The sequence below is a fragment of the Schistocerca cancellata genome, chromosome 10, assembly GCF_023864275.1.
Source record: "Schistocerca cancellata isolate TAMUIC-IGC-003103 chromosome 10, iqSchCanc2.1, whole genome shotgun sequence".
In the NCBI taxonomy this organism is placed as follows: domain Eukaryota; kingdom Metazoa; phylum Arthropoda; class Insecta; order Orthoptera; family Acrididae; genus Schistocerca; species Schistocerca cancellata.
Genome location: NC_064635.1, coordinates 227,131,524 through 227,146,878, shown reverse-complemented (window position 1 = coordinate 227,146,878; position 15,355 = coordinate 227,131,524). Strand labels below are relative to the sequence as shown.

General features: G+C 41.7%; 1 protein-coding gene across 1 annotated transcript in view; it reads right to left on the bottom strand.

The window, feature by feature from the left end:
• Positions 1-12,301, bottom strand: part of LOC126106437 (arylalkylamine N-acetyltransferase 1-like) — a 113,296-nt gene extending 100,995 nt beyond the window's left edge. The window contains exon 1 of the mRNA XM_049912717.1: positions 12,254-12,301. The gene's annotated coding sequence lies outside the window, so the exon portion shown is untranslated. The remainder of the gene's footprint in view (positions 1-12,253) is intronic.
• Between the last annotated feature and the right edge of the window lie 3,054 nt (positions 12,302-15,355).

Below are 15,355 nucleotides of genomic sequence, written 5' to 3'. Positions count from 1 at the left end.
AGTCTGGAGCCGCGCGACCGCTATGGTCGCAGGCTCTAATCCTGCCTCAGGCATGGATGTGGGTGATGTCCTCAGATTAGTTAGGTTTAAGTAGTTCTAAGTTCTAGGGGACTTATGACCATAGATGTTAAGTCCCATAGTGCTCAGAGCCATTTGAACCATTTGAACACTAAACTGACACACAATATTTTTAGCGCAACGCAATCTGACTTTCAATAATCCTTACAAAAGAATGGCCCTGACTAACAATAACCTATACCTTTCATGAATCACTTACCTCACAAAAATCTTTGTTACTCGAACTACTGAAATACAGCGAGCGTCAATACTGCCAGCTAAATAAAAGATTCTGACTACTGAAGGCACTAACTACTGATAGGCATAGTTAAACAAATGAAAGATTTTGATAGAGAACAAACAACGTATTTACCTTAATAATATTCAAAAGTCATCATATATATATATATATATATATATATATATATATATATATATAAGTTCTAAAATTGAAGAATATTCTAACATAGAGATAGACATGAGGAAGAAGCGTCTAAAATTCTATGGCCACATAATGAGACTTCCCGATCACAGACTTACAAAAAGAATAGTAAGATACGTAGCATCCCTTGTTAATGGAGGAGAATGGATCAAAAATGTAAAGAAAGATCTGGAATTAGCCAACATTACTACTGAAGACATGAACAAAAGAAACAATTTCAAACTTAAAGTTGACAAATGGGAGGTCAAACCAGAGACAAAAGCGCCAAGAACTGGAACAAAATGGAGCGAAGAAAGAAAAGCTGAATTCTCGCAAAGAATGAAGACCTGGTGGGCAAACAAGAAGAATAAGAAGCCCCAGAAGTGAACCATCTTTACTTAGCGTCTTCCATGTTGGGAGCTTTACGACTAATAATAATAATAATATATAAGTTCATGACACCCAGTCTTACAAATTTACTCTTTCTGATGGAAACACGTCCAGATCGTCCGCTCTCAAAACTCTGCCATCTCTCTCCCCACATCCACCACTGCTGGCGGCTCACCTCCAACTGCGCAACGCTACGCGCTGTTCACATCCAGCTGCCCAACACTACAATAGTGAATATTCAAACAATTCCAACCAGCCACAGCCTGCACACAGCACGGCCAGTGATTTTCATACAGAGCGCCACATGGCGTTACCGACATAAAAACCTAAAGAGCCTACTGACACTGCTTATACATTTATTGTAGGTTAAAACCCATTTATATATAGCAAATGTTTATATAAACCCATTTATATATAGCAAATGTTTATGTATCACCCGTGTGGAGTTGCTAGTCTCCCATCAGGCGCCTCCCCAGGTGGCAGATAGGGGAATGCCCACCAGATATGGAGGGTACCGGGGAAATAAAATACCCGGGGTGGACCAAAACTAGCAACTACTACCTTGTAGTTTAGGTGTTGGATTACCAAAGGCTAAAGGAAGGAAACCTTGAGAAAAAATTACCTGGTCCTCCAGGTTGGGGGTTCATGCGATGGGCCAACTCCCCATTCATTGGAAAAACCTCACTGGTTAAAAAGCCTATAAGATTACAGCAGGACGGATATAATAGGAGACGAAAAAGGCTAAGAAAACGGACTGTCTTAATTGGTGTATGGAATATACAAGGATTACAAAATAAAGTAGGAGAAGTGATTAAAGAAATGGAGGCTAGAAATCAAGATATTATTATACTCCCAGAAACTAAGAAAAAAGGACGAGGTATTGAACGAATAGGATCATATACACATTTCTATAGTGGTGCCCCAAAAAATCAAAGAGCAAAACGGGGGATATCGATGAAAAACAAATTCAAAAGAATGGTCACAAACTGGGAACCTATTGATGAAAATCTGATTAAAATTAATATTGATATTCATGGATACAAAATTACTATTATAGGAGTATATGGAATAAGCGAAGATGAACCAATTTGTAAAAAGGATGATTTCTATAATAATTTAAATGGAATCATAGAGGATATCGGGAAAACCAGGGAGATTATTATTGCAGGGGACTTTAACAGTAGAACTGGAAGTAAAATTGGAAATAAAATTATAGGAACATTTGGAGAAAATGTTATAAATGATCATGGTAATAGACTTATTGATATCTGTGAACAAAATTCATTCAAAATATTAAATGGCTTTTATCAACATAAAGAAATACATAAATACACATGGCATAAAGATACATTGAATCAAAAATCAATAATAGACTATATTATAATTAAACAGCAAACGAGGATAAAAATACATGACATAAGAGTATATAGAGGGGTAACTCTTAGCGATCATTATTTGGTAAATTCCAAATTTTTATTCCCCTTCAGAGGAAAAAGCACTGAAGAAAATCGAAATTGTCCTATAGAAAATATACAAACAGAAATCAAAATTCCTAAATATAATTTGAATAGTTTGGAGAATGAAAGCACAATATTTTTATATCAAAAGAGATTAGATGAAAAACTGATAGAAACAGAGTTTGATAATACAGAAGATCAATATCATTATATTGTAAATAAACTACATGAAGCCGCCAAGGAAGCTTTAGGAGAAATAGAAGAAACACGTACAAACCATCCATTATACTACTGGAATGAAGAAATTAAAAAGGAAGTGAAATTAAAGAAAGAAAAATATTTGAAATGGTTAAATACCAGAAATCTTCAAGATAAAATAGAGCTTAATGCACAACAATCGAAAATCCGGAAAAAGGTTGCAGAAGCAAAAAACAAAGTTTGGGAACAGTCATGTCAAAAAATTGAATCCTATATTGGTGGTAAAAGAAACACAGAAGCATGGAAAACTATAAAAAATTTAAGAAGGAATTCCAAAGAAACAATACGTATTAAATATATTACTCATGACTCTTGGGAAAAATATTTTAAAAGTTTATTAACAGAAAACAGGGAAGAATACTTGGGAAACCCTGAATATAATGAAATGATAGATCTACAAGCAGAGAATTACATCCATTTGGAAATAGAGACAGTAAAAACTGCAATAAAATCTTTAAAGAATGGAAGGGCTACAGGCATTGGAGGTATTCCTGCAGAATTATTAAAATTAGGAACAAAGAAATTAATGGAATTGTTAAGAAACCTTTTCGAAAGATGTTTAAATGGGGCAGATCCCAAATGATTTGAAAGTAGGATATATTTCAGTGATACATAAAAAAAGAGCGAAAGATGAGTGTAAAAATTATAGGGGAATAACAGTGACCAATACCTTCAGTAGATTATATGGAAGAATTATTAAATATTTGTTAGAACAAGAATACAAAGAAAAGGAGGCTGAAGAACAAGCAGGTTTTAGAGCTGGAAGATCAACAATTGATCATATCTTTTGCCTACAACAAATTATTGAAAAAAAAAATGATTCGGGCACAACCTATACATTTAGTATTCATAGATATAGAAAAAGCCTATGATAGTGTGCCTTTATCCAGTTTATGGAAAGCTTTAATATAAATAGGAATAAATCCAAGAATAATTAAAGCAATTCAAAATTTATATAAAAATTCTATTTCAAAAATAAAAATTGGTAAATATCTATCAGATGGATTCCAAGTCACAAAAGGATTACGTCAAGGATGTAGCATCTCACCTATATTGTATAAAATATATACAGAAGTAACTTTACAGAATTGGAAGAAAAAATGTCACGCTATGGGAATACCAATAAATGATAGAACAATATACTCGTTACAATTTGCAGATGACCAACTGATTATAGCCCAAGACTATGAGGACATAGAGTATATGACCAGAAAATTGATTCAAGAATATAAAAAATCAGGTCTAAATGTAAACATGAATAAAACAAAGTACATGGTAATTGGTGGAGTGAATGGAGACTTAATATTAGAAGAAGGGATGGGAACAATAACAGCTACTGAGGAATATAAATATTTAGGTGTGAAAATTACAAATGATGGGAAACAGGACAAAGAAATTAGATCAAGAATAAATTCTGGAAAGACGACAATCTCTTTATTGAATGGAATTCTCTGGGACAAACACATAACAACTGATAACAAAATAAGGATTTTTAAAACAATAGTTAGGAGCATTATTACATATGGTTCAGAAGTGTGGACAACAAAATGGCAACTGAAATCAAAATTATTAGCCACAGAAATGGATTTCTGGAGACGTTCAGCAAGAATATCAAGACGAGAAAGAATAAGAAATGAAGTAATCAGAGACAAGATGAAATGTAAAAATTCAATTATTGATTTCATCGAGCACAAACAACTTAAATGGTATGGACACATCAGACGAATGGAACAGGAAAGGCTACCAAAATGCATAATCGACTGGGTACCAATTGGAAGAAGAAAAAGGGGAAACAGGGAGTTCAGTCAGCAATGAGGAAGAACAACATTCCTGAAGATTTATGGACAAATAGAGAAGAATGGAGAACAATAATTAGTGACTTACTGTAATCTAGAATAGGTGCTTGAAAAATGTACTCACATTGTAAATCCAGAATAATAATAAAAAAATGTTTATATATCAATGTCCAATGAACATAAAGAGGTACAAATGGATTTTATAACTAATATGATTGATCAATTTCCCAAATCTGTCACTTTTTATGGTTACGCGATCTAATATAAATAACGCTAGATGACTGACATCGTCTAGGTACCATACACTAGAAGACACTACTTTCAAAGATGATCTACAGTGGTTTCCTCAGAGGAAATAAAATTTACGTGATCACAGCTGTTTAGCTTTATAGCCCTAGTAAGCCGAAGCAGTTAGCAATATCACCGTATGTACTGCGTCCAGTGCGTCGGAGTGATGGTTCTCGTGCACGTATGCGACGACGGAAGAACTGGAGCCACAGAATATAAAAGAAAACCCTCATTCAAACACTAGGACAGCAGAAAATGGTCCTCTGAGTAGTATAATCTAATACTGTCTTCTCCTCTCTGTGATAACGTCTCAACATGAGTATAGGGAGAAGATGTGCTCTCAATTACTGAACGCTGCGTACTCAACGACGACTCCCTACCCGGCGGCGAAGTCCAGAATCAGATAAGTTCGCAACAGTGCAGCGCCTAACCGTTCGAACTGTAAATCTCCTGAGAGCAAAGACAGCAAGTCTGTCTGTAGCAACAAAGCTGATACTGAGCGACCGTCAAACAAGGCCGCTCAAAACGGAAGACCTCTTTCTCTCCACCGCTCGCTTCCCAGCAAGGCTCGGCTCCCCACCCTCGTAACTGCAGAAGGCGAATCATATTCTCGAAACCACGGAATATTCTCCCTCTCTACAGATTCTTCCGATCACCGACCAACCATATTTTAGTCTTTTGTCGTTCAGTGCGGAAAGTTTGCGAGGAAATACCTATCCTCGTTAATTAGGATTACATACAGTGGTACGCTTCTCAGAGTAAAAATCCTCGGAAATAAAACCAGCCTGCGTGATTTCCGAGGTAACACTTCCTCGTTCCTCTCCGCTGTGTCCCAGATTTTCAGAGTTTCCGGCACCGATACAACACGGGCCGGCCGCCGCAGCACTGTGCTTCAGCGCTCAGGTGCCCCGACCGTCCGTCCTGACTACTTCCTGTGTTAAGTAGGACCAAATACTCCTGTGTGGCCGGCCGGAGTGGCCGAGCGGTTCTAGGCGCTTCAGTCTGGAACCGCGCGACCGCTACGGCGCTCAGAGCCATTTTAACCAACTCCTGTGTGGGCTTTTCCACCCAGGGCTTCAGTTACGGATGCTGTTTCATTTCCACTGGCTTTCCAACCTCTTCCAGTATAGGCACTCATTCATTACGCCATTTTTATAATAAACACACTCCATCACCTTTCATCCAGTTTTTTTTTTTTTGTCATCAGTCTACTGACTGGTTTGAAACGGCCCGCCACGAATTCCTTTCCTGTGCTAACCTCTTCATCTCATAGTAGCACTTCCAACCTACGTCCTCAATTATTTGCTTGACGTATTCCAATCTCTGTCTTCCTCTACAGTTTTTGCCCTCTACAGATCCCTCTAGTGCCATGGAAGTCATTCCCTCATGTCTTAGCAGATGTCCTATCATCCTGTCCCTTCTCCTTATCAGTGTTTTCCACATACTCCTTTCCTCTCCGATTCTGCGTAGAACCTCCTCATTCCTTACCTTATCAGTCCACCTAATTTTCAACATTCGTCTATAGCACCACTCTGAAATGCTTCGATTCTCTTCTGTTCCGGTTTTCCCACAGTCCATGTTTCACTACCATACAATGCTGTACTCCAGACGTACATCCTCAGAAATTTCTTCCTCAAATTAAGGCCGGTATTTGATATTAATAGACTTCTCTTGGCCAGAAATGCCTATTTTGCCATAGCGAGTCTGCTTTTGATGTCCTCCTTGCTCCGTCCGTCATTGGTTGTTTTACTGCCTAGGTAGCAGAATTCCTTAACTTCATTGACTTCGTGACCATCAATCCTGATGTTAAGTTTCTCGCTGTTCTCTTTTCTACTACTTCTCATTACCTTCGTCTTTCTCCGATTTACTCTCAAACCATACTGTGTACTCATTAGACTGTTCATTCCGTTCAGCAGATCATTTAATTCTTCTTCACTTTCACTCAGGATAGCAATGTCATCAGCGAATCGTATCGTTGATATCCTTTCACCTTGTATTTTAATTCCACTCCTGAACATTTCTTTTATTTCCATGATTGCTTCCTCGATGTACAGATTGAAGAGTAGGGGCGAAAGGCTACAGCCTTGTCTTACACCCTTCTTAATACGAGCACTTCGTTCTTGATCGTCCACTCTTATTATTCCCTCTTGGTTGTTGTACATATTGTATATGACCCGTCTCTCCCTATAGCTTACCCCTACTTTTTTCAGAATCTCGAACAGCTTGCACCACTTTATATTGTCGAACGCTTTTTCCAGGTCGACAAATCCTATGAATGTGTCTTGATTTTTCTTTGGCCTTGCTTCCATTGTTAGCCGTAACGTCAGAATTGCCTCTCTCGTCCCTTTACTTTTCCTAAAGCCAAACTGATCGTCACCTAGCGCATTCTCAATTTTCTTTTCCATTCTTCTGTATATTATTCTTGTAAGCAGCTTCGATGCATGAGCTGTTAAGCTGATTGTGCGATAATTCTCGCACTTGTCAGCTCTTGCCGTCTTCGGAATTGCGTGGACGATGCTTTTCCGAAAGTCAGATGGTATGCAGTAAGCGTTAAAAACTATTTACAAGATGTACATGACAATGTCAGTCTTCTTCAGATATTCATACATATGATGTACAATCTATCAAATGACACCTAATTCCAGCTGTAAATCACACCAAAGTATGCAGATGAGTGCTTGTAAGGCGCGACATTGTAGCCACTTTGTACTGTATGAAACATTCAAACTATTGATCTTTTCGACAATTAAAGATTATTTTTGTATAACTAACTTACAGCGATCAGGCAGAACATAATGACCACCTACCTAATGGGCGCTATGTCGATCTTTGGCTCCGAGCACTATGGGACTTAACATCCATGGTCATCAGTCCCCTAGAACTTAGAAATACTTAAACCTAACTAACCTAAGGACATCACACAACACCCAGTCATCACGAGGCAGAGAAAATCCCTGACCCCGCCGGGAATCGAAGCCGGGAACCCGGGCGCGGGAAGCGAGAACGCTACCGCACGACCACGAGCTGCGGGCTATGTCGATCTTTGGCATGGATAGCAGCGGCGGCGCGTCGTGGCATATGAGTAGAAGAAAAGAGGCGTTGGCAGGTCGCTGGAGGGAGTTGGGACCACTTCTGCACACAAGTCACCTAATTCTCGTAAGTTACGGGGAAGGGGCGATGAGCTCTGACGCCACGATCAGACATCCCAGATGGGTTTGATATGTTTCAGACGTGGTGAGTTGGGGGGCCAGTACATTAATTGTAACTCGCCACTGTGTTTCTCGAACCAGTCCATCACTTCTGGCTTTGTCACATGGCGCATTATCTTGTTGAAAAATGCTACTGCCGTCGTGAAACATGGTCGTCATAAACGGGTGTACGCGATCTGCAGCCAGTGTACGATACCTCTTGGCCGTCAAGGTGCCTTGCACGAGGCCCGCTGGACCCATGGACGCCTACTTTAGTGTTTTCCAGAGCATAACGGGGCCGCCACCAGCTAGGTTCAAAAAATGGCACTGAGCACTATGGGACTTCTGAGGTCATCAGTCCCCTAGAACTTAGAACAACTTAAACCTAACTAACCTAAGGACATCACACACACCCATGCCCGAGGCCGGATTCGAACCTGCGACCGTAGCGGTCGCGCGGTTCCAGACTGTAGCGCCTAGAACCGCTCGGCCACTCCGGACGGCCCGCCGCCAGCTTGTTTCCGTCCCGCAGTACACTGTACCACACAAGCGGCTTGTAGTGAAATTCCGTGCTTATGGAATATCGTCTCAGTTATGTGACTGGATTGGAGATTTCCTCTCAGGTAGGTCACTATTCGCATAAAGTGACGGAAAGTCATCGAGTAAAACAGAAGTGATTTCTGGCGTTCCTCGAGGTAGTGCTATAGGCGCTTTGCTGTTCGTTTCTGTATATAAACGATTTGGGAGCCAATCTGAGCAGCCGTCTTGTCCGCCCTCGTGGTCTCGCGGTAGCGTTCTCGCTTCCCGAGCACGGGGTCCCGGGTTCCATTACCGGCGGGGTCAGCGATTTTTCCTGCCTCGAGATGACTGGGTGTTGTTGTGTCGTTTTCATCATCATCATTCATCGCCATTACGGTCGGAGGAAGACAACGGCAAACCACCTCCATCAGGACCTTGCCTAGTAACGCGGTGCGGGTCTCCCGCATCGTTCCCCTACGCTCTGTAAAGAAGCATGGGACTTCATTTTCATTTCCATTTCTGAGCAGCCGTCTTAGGTTGTTTGCAGATGACGCTGTTGTTTATCGACTAATAAAGTCATCAGAAGATCAAAACAAATTGAAAAACGGTTCAGAAAAGATATCTGAATGGTGCGAAAGTAGCCAGTTGACCCTAAATAACGAAATGTGTGACGTCATCCACATGAGTGCTAAAAGGAATTCGTTAAATTTCGGTTACACGATGAATCAGTCTGATCTAAAAGTAAATTCAAGTAAGTACCTATGTACTACAATTACGAACAACTTAGATTGGAAGGAACACACAGAAAATGTTGTGCGGAAGGCTAACCAAAGAGTGCGTTTTATTGGCAGGACACTTGGAAAATGCAATAGAACTGCTAAGGAGACTGCCCATACTAGAATTGTGTTCTAGAATACTGCTGCGCGATGTGGCATCCTTAGCAGATAGGACTGACGCAGTACATCGAAAAAGTTCAAAGAACTGCAGCACGTTTTGTATTATCGCGAAATATGGGAGAGAGTGTCACAGAAATGATACAGGATTTCGGCTGGACATTATTAAAAGAAAGGCGTTTTTCGTCGGCACGGAAACTTCTCACGAAATTCCAATCACCAACTTTCTGCTCCGAGTGCGAAAATATTTTTTTGACACCGACCTACATAGGGAGAAACGATCACCACAATATAAGAAGGGAAATCAGAACTCGTACGGAAAGATATAGGTGTTAGTTCTTTCCGCGCGCTATGGGAGATTGGAATAATAGGTAATTGTGAAGGTGGTTCGATGAACCCTCTGCCAGGCACTTGAATGTGATTTGCAGAGTATCCATGTAGATGTAGATGTAGAAGTGTGAAGGAGTTGTCCCCCTCGAAGACGACAGATTCACGCCCTCCCGTCTTCACGATGGAGAAGGTATCGGGATTGATCAGGACATGGAACGCTCTGCCACTGCAGCAACGTCCAATATTGATGGTCAGCCGGCCTGGGTGACCGAGCGGTTCTAGGCGCTACAGTCTAGAACCGCGCGGCCGCTACGGTCGCAGGTTCGAATCCTGCCTCGGGCATGGATGTGTGTGATGTGAACTGATGACCTCAGAGCCATTTGAACCATTTTGAACCGATGGTCACGTGTCCATTTCAGTCGTAGTTGGCTATGTTGTGGTGTTATCATTGGAATATGCACGGGTCGTCGGCTGCGGAAGCCCGCCCTTGGGAGTGTTTGGTGCACTGTTTGTTGAGACAGACTTGTACTCTGCCCAGCATTAAAGTCTGATGTTAGTTCCGTCACAGTTCGTCTCCTGTCCTGTTTTACCAATCAGCCTAGCCTACGACGTCCGACATTTGTATCGAGGGGTGGCCGTCCAACGACGTCTGGAAGTGGTTTCACCTTGTTTCCGCCAGGTGCTGAGGACACTCGCCGCAGCATTCCTCGAACGCCCGACAAGTCGCGCAGTTTCTCAGATGATCGTGCCGAGCCTCCGGGCCGTGACAATCGGCACTCGGTCAAACTCAGACAGATCGGTAGTGGTGGGACCAAACTGCTGAGGTCATCGGCCCGTAGGCTTACACACTAATTAATCTAACTTACGCCAAGGACAACACGCAGACGCATGCCCGAGGGAAGACTCGAACATCCGACCGGGGGGGGGGGGGGGGGGTCGGAGAGAGCTGCTGAACCGTGGCAAGGCGCCTCAGAACGTGCGGCTACCCGGGGCGGCCAGACACAACGCGCGTCTTCGCCATTCTACACACGGACAGCACGCTCACTGATACTACACGCATCTTTCGTGTGTCTGAATAGTGGGCATTCTCACCATGTGACGCTGCCAGCATCTAAGTGGGTTTACATCGATAATACACTACTGGCCATTAAAATTGCTACACCAAGAAGAAATGCAGATGATAAACGGGTATCCGTTAAACAAACATATTATACTAGAACTGACATGTCATTACATTTTCACGCAATTTGGGTGCATAGATCTTGAGAAAGCAGTACCCAGAACAACCACCTCTGGCAGTAATAACGACCGTGATACGCCTGGGCATTGAGTCAGAGCTTGGATGGCGTGTACAGGTACAGCTGCCTATGCAGCTTCAACACGATACCACAGTTAATCAAGAGTAGCGAGTGGCGTATTGTGACGAGCCAGTTACTCGACCACCATCGACCAGACGTTTTCAATTGGTGAGAGATCTGGAGAATGTGCTGGCTAGGGCAGCAGTCGAACATTTTCTGTATCCGGAAAGACCCGTACAGGAACTGCAACATGCGGTCGTGCATTATCGTGCTGAAATGTAGGGTTTCGCAGGGATCAAATGAAGGGTAGAGCCACGGATCGTGACACATCACTGTTCAAAGTGCCGTCAATGCGAACAAGAGGTGACCGAGACGTGTAACCAATGGCGCCCCATACCATCACGCCGGGTGATACGCTAGTATGGCGATGACCAATACACGCTTCCAATGTGCGTTCACCGCGATGTCGCCAAACACGGATGCGACCATCATGATGCTGTAAACAGAATCTGGATTCATCCCAAAAAATGACGTTTTGCAATTCGTGCACCCAGGTTGAATACGCCATCTCAGGCGCTCCTGTCTGTGATGCAGCGTCAAGGGCAACCTCAGCCGTGGTCTCCGAGCTGATAGTCCGTGCTGCTGCAAACGTCGTCTAACTGTTCGTGCAGATGGTTGTTGTCTTGCAAACTTCCCCATTTGTTGACTCAGGGATCGAGACGTGGCTGCACGATCCGTTACAGCCGTGCGGGTAAGGTGCCTGTCATCTCGACTGCTAGTGACACGAGGCCGTTGGGATCCAGCACGGCGTTCCGTATTACCCTCCTGAACCCACCGATTTCATATTCTGCTAACAGTCATCGGATCTCGACCAACGCGAGCAGCAATGTCGCGATACGATAAACCGCAATCACGATAGGCTGCAATCCGACCTCTACCAAAGTCGGAAACGTGATGGGACGCATTTCTCGTCCTTACACGAGGCATCACAACAACGTTTCACCAGGCAACGCCGGTCAACTGCTGTTTGTGTATGAGAAATCGGTTGGAAACTTTCCTCGTGTCAGCACGTTGTAGGTGTCACCACCGGCGCCAACCTTGTGTAAATGCTCTGAAAAGCTAATCATTTGCATATCACAGCATCTTCTTCCTGTCGGTTAAATTTCGCGTCTGTAGCACGTCATCTTCGTGGTGTAACAATTTTAATGGCCAGCAGTGTGGGTTGGTGGTTATAAAATTCTGACTTCTGAGTGTAGATACGCTACTGATGTTGTAAGCATATGATCGGAAAACCCCGTCAAAAAATTTTTGGCCAATTTTCTGACTTTTATGCCCTACTGTGCGAAGCCGGCGCTCACCTGCAGGACTCTGTTTGGCGCGGCACGGTCTCCTGCTAGACGCTGCCGAGGTCCTCGACAGCTCGTGGAGCCGCAGGCAGACAACTGAAGGCGAGGCGGTGGCTCCGGCAGGCGCTGCTCCGCGCTCCAGAGTCCACGTGGGTGCTAACTGCACCTAACCTGATATAACAGCTGGCGCGAAATGCGTCAGAACTCGTCAACAGGCGACGATTGCGAAAACGTCGGGCTTTAGAGATGCGACTGCTGACACGACGAGATAATAAAATTCCACCTGCCGCTGTTAAGTTCACTAGGCCGTAGCTCGGGGATGCCGGTTACAACCGGTTTTTTTCACCTCCATTTAAACTGTTAGAACCGCCCGAAATAACAGATTTTCGGTTTTGTATTGCTATTATTTCTGACAATAAACGTAGACATACAGGAAAGATTGAAAAGTTAAGAGACTCCTTCATTCTTTGACATCATACGTTTCAACATACATAGAATCAAAACATCAAATAAAACAGACAAACAAAACAAACTTACTTCTTCCGCCGCTTGCTGCTTTTCTAGAAACGTAATGATGGGTTGAATACTATAGAAAATTCACCGGTATCGCCTAATTCTCAAATTTTAAAACTCTGTTAAAAATGACGTTATAATTGAGGATCATACCACTATTTGGGCATTACGAATAGTCATTCCAAATAGTGAAGATTGGTGTTGGAGGGAGGATACAGACAGAAGATCAGCTACTTCCGTTTTCAGTATGAACGATGAATGAACTGTTCTGTTTTTAAACAATTACTTCTTTTCTCTTTTATTGTTTCATAGTAATGATAGACAAGTAATAAGATTTTGTGTAAAATTTGTAGCATTCTTATTCTTTAATTATTTCGAACGCTAACTCATTTTTAGTCAAATATATATCATTACCTTTTAATAGTGGTTTCGAAATAATTGATTTTGTATTGGCAAAGCCGAAAAATAATCTATCAAAAAATTTAAATTAACGATTTACTAAGCAAAAAAATATAGTATTTACTACGAACAATTATACGGCAATAGTTAAAATTTCAGTAATGAATTTATTTAATCTCCAATATTTATGGTCCAATCTGTTAATAAATACTGGTAGTATAGTATGTTGACATGTGAGTTCTTTAATCTTTCAAAGACGATACCAGTCTTTCGAAAGCTACAGAACTTCCTACAAAACTCATTTTTTTAAACTGTTTTATTTAACAAGCACAAATTTTAGAACCACTCCTGAGGCAAATTCTGTTGTTGTGGTCTTCAGAGACTGATTTGATGCAGCTCTCCATGCTACTCTATACTGTGCAAGCTTCTTCATCTCCCAGTATCTACTGCAGCATACATCCTTCTCAATCTGCTTAGTGTATTCATCTCTTGCTCTCCCTCTACGATTTTTACCCTCCACGCTGTCCTCCAATACTAAATTGGTGATCCCTTGATGCCTCAGATCAGGTCCTACCAACCGACCCCTTCTTATAGTCAAGTTGTGCCACAAATTCCTCTTCTCCCCAATTCTACTCAATACCTCCTCATTAGTTATGTGATCTACCCATCTAATCTTCAGCATTCTTCTGTAGCACAACATTTCGAAAGCTTCTATTCTTTTCTTATCCAAACTATTTACCGTCTATATTTCACTTTCATACATGGCTACATTCCATACAAATATTTTTAGAAACGACTCCCTGACGCTTAAATCTATACTCAATGTTAACAAATTTCTCTTCTTCAGAAACGCTTTCCTTCCCATTGCCAGTCTACACTATATTTTCTCTACTTCGACCATCATCAGTTTTTTCCTCCCCAAATAGCAAAACCCATTTACTATTTTAAGTGTCTCATTATCTAATCTAAATCCCTCAGCGTCATCCAATTCGACTACATTCCATTATCCACGTTTTGCTTTTGTTGATATTCATCTTATATCCTCCTTTCAAGACACTGTCCATTCCGTTCAACTGCTCTACCAGGTCCTTCACTGTCTCTGACAGAATTACAATGTCATCGGCGAACCTCAAAGTTTTTATTTTTTCTGCATAGATTTTAATTCTTACTCCGAATTTTTCTTTTGTTTCCTTTACTGCTTGCTCAATATACAGATTGATTAACATCGGGAATAGGCTACAACCCTGTCTCACTCCCTTCTCAACCACTAATTCCCTTTCATGCCCCTCGACTCTTATAACTGCCATCTGGTTTGTGTACAAATTGTAAATAGCTTTTCGCTCCCTGTATTTTACCCCTGCACCTTCAAAATTTGAAAGACAGTATTCCAGTCAACATTGTCAAAAGCTTTCTCCAAGTCTACAAATGCTGGAAACGTAGGCTTGCCTTTCCTTAATCTATCTTCAAAGATAAATCTTAGGGTCAGCATTGGTTCACGCGTTCCAACATTTCTACAGAATCCAAACTGATATTCCGCGAGGTCGGCTTCTACAAGTTTTTCCATTCGTCTGTAAAGAATACGCGTTAGTATTTGCAGCTCTGACTTATTAAACTGATAGTTTGGTAATTTTCATACCTGTCAACACCTGCTTTCTTTGGGATTGGAATTATTATATTCTTCTAGAAGTTTGAGGGTATTTCACCTGTCTCACACATCTCGCTCACAAGATAGTAGAATTTTGTCAGGGCTGGCTCTCCAAAGGCTACATCCTCTTCCATTTCCATAATATTCTCCTCAAGTACATCGCCCTTGTATAGACCCTCTATATACTCCTTCCACCTTTGTGCTTTTCCTTATTTACTTACTCTGAGCTCTTGATATTCATACAAGTTGTTCTCTTTTCTCCATAGGTCTCTTTAATTTTCCTGTAGGCAGTATTTATCTTACCCCTAGTGAGATATGCCTCTACATCCTTACATTTGTCCTCTAGCCATCCCTGCTTAGCCATTTTGCACTTCCTGTCGATCTCATTTTTGAGACGTTTGTATTCCTTTTTGCCTGCTTCATTTACTGCATTTTTATAATTTCTCCTTTCATGAGTTAAATTCAATATATCTTCTGTTAGCCAAGGATTTCTACTAGCCCAGGTATTTTTACCTACTCGATCCTCTGCTGCCTTCACTATTTCGTCCGGCAAAGCA